This window comes from Mustela putorius, unplaced genomic scaffold (assembly GCF_011764305.1).
Source record: "Mustela putorius furo isolate JIRA1106 unplaced genomic scaffold, ASM1176430v1.1 tig00000738_pilon_pilon_pilon, whole genome shotgun sequence".
Taxonomy (NCBI): Eukaryota; Metazoa; Chordata; class Mammalia; order Carnivora; family Mustelidae; genus Mustela; species Mustela putorius.
In genome coordinates, this window is record NW_025421463.1 from 7986584 (window position 1) to 7990458 (window position 3875).

The 3875-nt window shown below is 55.6% G+C and overlaps 1 long non-coding RNA gene across 1 annotated transcript; it reads right to left on the reverse strand.

Annotated features, from left to right (window-relative positions):
• Nucleotides 1-1896: 1896 nt before the first annotated feature.
• On the reverse strand, nucleotides 1897-3174 carry LOC101693803. The gene is made up of 3 exons (XR_198774.2): nucleotides 2425-3174; nucleotides 2044-2141; nucleotides 1897-1929 (listed from the first exon to the last, which is right to left on the reverse strand). It is a non-coding gene; the product is annotated as an uncharacterized LOC101693803 (long non-coding RNA).
• Nucleotides 3175-3875: the final 701 nt, after the last annotated feature.

Below are 3875 nucleotides of genomic sequence, written 5' to 3' on the forward strand. Positions count from 1 at the left end.
ATCAGAGTGTTGTGACTAAAGAATTAGGAATTGATTCGGGGGTGTGGGTCCTGCAGACAACCGACACCCATGGCCTTGGGCTCAGAAGACAGGCAGACCTGGATTCATGTTTACGATCTGCCACGTGCAGTCTGAGCCTTGGTTTCCTCATCCACAAAATGGGGATAACAGAACGCGCTCTGAGGGTCACGAAAAGCATCACCAGATGGTGCTTAGAAAGCCCCTGGCCGTGCCTGGCACAGGTTAGGACCTCGGGTAACAGGACGCCGGGAGGTCTGGCCCTAACCCAACCCCGCCGTCCCCCAGAAGAGACTCCACAGGTTCACTGTAGAAAAGGGGGCTGAATTCTCCAGACTGTCTTCAAGAAGGCCTGATTCCTAGGACGTCCTGTAGCCCCAGGGGCAGGAGACTCCTGCCAGAACAGCGTTTATCAGCGAGACATGCAAGAGGTCAGTCTGGGGTGAGATGAAAAAGGTGCGTCCGAGCCCCCCTTCTGCAAGACCTGGAACGCCCTGGACCACCTGCCCTGCCCTGCCCTCCCCCGGAGTCAGGGAGATTTGCAATGAGTGTGGAGAAAGCGACAGGGAGACTGTGGGGCGGACAGGAGGATGCCCACTGCTAGGTGTGGGAAGGACCTGTGGGTCTCCCGGGGCAGAGCAGACCTGGAAGCAGAAATTCAGGGCTTAAGTCAACGTCACAGCCCCCTGCCAAGATCAGGGGGGGGGACGCTGGGAGTTGTAGCTGTGAGCCAGCCTCCAAGACCAGGGATGCTGGGAGACAGCCGTGAGCGGATCCCTGCTGACTGTGAGCACTCAGAGAAGGAGGTATAGAGACTGAGCCAGGGCTGCCTCCAACAGGCACCTCTTCCTGAGAGAGCCTGCCCTCAGGCACCTGCCTCACAGGAGGCAGCCTCAATGTGTTGGACAGAAATACAGGCAAAACCCTGGGGCAGAAGAGTAGTAAAGCTGCCATCTCTCACACGGGGCTGTCTGCAAGAGGCAGCCAGTCTGAAGCAGGCAGATAGCACAGCCCACCTGCAGGGCGCGGGCACACGAGGAGGCAGCTTTCTCTGGGACCAGACTCCAGACAAGGAATACACGGCAGCACACACATATATGTTCACATGCCCAGGCATGAACACGGGTGCACATGTATATGCACGTGCAAACACGCCTGCAGACACATGCCCAGACACACACGCACACTCGTGCCCCCCCCCACACACACACGCAAGACCCTGGTGCAGAGCCCAGCGTTCATGTGAGATCGACATTTTAAAATGAACAGGGTTGAGTCTTAACGATCGAAATGAAATGATTCTGTTCAATAACCGCAAGTGATCAGAAAGTAACAGGACGGGCCTGTTGTCCTGAGGGAGGCCAGCCAGAGGATGAGGCTCAACGGAGCACCGTGGGAGCCGTTGTTAGACAAAGACGCGTGATCACCGTTCCCTGCTGACCTCGAAAGCTGAGCCCCTTCATGCATGACTTACCTGTGTTGCCCCATCTCAGGCCAGGAGCTTTCGTTGCTACCCTCCCGGCACATGGAAGACGTCTCCGTTAATTTGGGAAACTGGTGCCTAAGCTAAAATTTGGGGGAGTTGGAGGATTTCTTGCTGCAACTTAGCTGCCTTCATGCCAAAGAGTACGTTTGCAGAGAGGTTCACCAGCGTAAAGGGGCTAGAGAAACTTCTGTACCTAGTCAAGGTACAAGAACACTCTCCTCCTTACGCCATCCTGCTCCCCCACTCCCCCACCCCCTTCAGGCATTTCCATCTCCTCCCAAATTAAAATGAAGTATGGGAAGGAGCTGGGGATGGGAAGCCTGCTCCTGGCATATAGCAGCTGTGTGACCTGGGACAAATCCCTGCCCCTCTCTGATCCCTGCGTCCTCACCTGTCCTGTGATGATAACGCCCAGCCCAGGGAGGCTGTAAGAAGAGCAGACGGAAGACCCTGGATGGGAAAGGCCCCCCGTGGGTGGTAACCCCCTAGACATGAGAGTTACTCCCTTTCTAAACATTTTCGCGACCCCAGCTACTTACCCGCCACGAGAAACCAGATCTGACACCGTAAAAATTCCCTTGTTCATTCATTCAAGACCAGTAGAGGCAACTAAGAGACTTGGTCCCCGTCTTCTGTCCTAACGAAAGAAGTTTCTGGGTGTGTTTTTTTTTTCTTTTTTTCTTTTTTGGCAAGCGCCTTTACACCTCCTGCCTGGGGGAGCCTGTGACAACCCGTATGCTCTCCCCCTCTCACCCCTGTTCACAGATGGGGCTCACCAGGGCTGCTCGGACAGGACCACAGGACCGCAGGGCTCCCTCGCCTCCCCCGTCAGGCCCCGATGCCGACCGAGGCCTCCGCTAGCCTGACCTTCCTCTCCCTGGGAGGGACTCTGCTAGAAGCTCAGGCTTTTCCTCTCTTACCGCGGGCTGTCTTCCCCATTCACTGATCCTCTGGCCCATGAATCAAAGCTTGTCTTTTTTTTTTTTTTTTTTTTGCCTCTGCTACCAGCCCTTGAGTTTCTGATTTCACCATTAGCTCATTGAACAGTGGCAGCGTTCCCAAGCCTCATTCAGGAAGGCTCCATCTTCGGCAGGAGGCCGAGCCCAGGGCACCGGGGCAGAGCTGGAAGTGGACCTCTTCCCCTCGGGGAACCTCGCCCCCAAGGCCACCCCCAGAGGCAGGGTCTCGGGCCCAAGAGTGCTCCCTGGGCCTACATGTCCTCATCTGTAAGGCTGGGGTCGGCGTCCCTGATCCCAGCAGATGCTTTGTGATGTACGCACTGTAAAGTTCTAGAGGAGTGAGGGGGTAGCGATGTGTGGTGCAGGATGAAGGGCTTCGTAGGCTGTGAAATGCGACACCCGTGCCGGGCATCCGTGCCTTTGCAAACACTGGGGAGCTGCTGAGTTGTGCCTTTCACGATATCAGGAGAATGCTGTCTCGGGGGTGGACAAGCCACTGGGCCTGGAAGCGTGAGAAAAAGGGCTAACAGAACTACCCCCACCTGGAGGCCAAGGACACCTGGGTATGTCTTCAGGCCCCCTTGTACGCCCAATTTTCAGGGCTGGTATTAAATAGGGCAATAATAATGACTACAATTGCTTTTTTCATCTCAAGGCAGGTGACCCTCACACCATGCTCAGGGTAAAAGGGAAGCAAAAGTAGGATTTCCTCCTCTGTAAATGAGGTTGTAGAATCATCTGTCCTCCACGGTGCCTTCCCACGCTGGCTTTCAGGGCGCCCCGGAGTCACATTTCCTAGGTCCGTGGGACTGGTCAAGTGCAACCCCTACGTAATTGTCAAAACTGTATTCACTAAACCCCTGCCCTGTGTCAGTTTCCGTACACACAGAGCCTCTGGTCATCCTCAGTTCAACCTGACAAAAGGGAAATTGAATCCCCCCATATGGCCGAGAGGGAAGTTTAGGTTTTCGGGTGTATAGTCATTTGCCTGTTGTCCCATAGCTGAGATTCAAAGCCAGGCTCCAGGTCTGAGCTCCTTCCATCATACTCCGCCACCTCCCCACCAGGAGTGGGTGCGGAGAATGGATTGCTAAAGCTGCTTCTCCCTCTGAGTGGCGCCCTGTGAGCTGCTGTGGTCATGATTCCTACCTCACAGGGCAGGACACTGAGGCCCAGGCACGTGGTCACAAATCACCACCCTCTGGCCACAGAGCCCATGAGCTTAGCCACGGGGCTACACAGCAGTTCCCATGTGGAGGCGCCCCGGAAGATGCTGGGAAGGAAACAGTGGGAAGCATGGGGGTGCCAGGCAGTACCGTTAGGTATGAGAGAGGGTCCAAAAAGGGGGTCACCCTCCTACGCTGATGGTGGGAATGAAAGCTGGTGCAGCCACTCTGGAGAATAGCATGGAG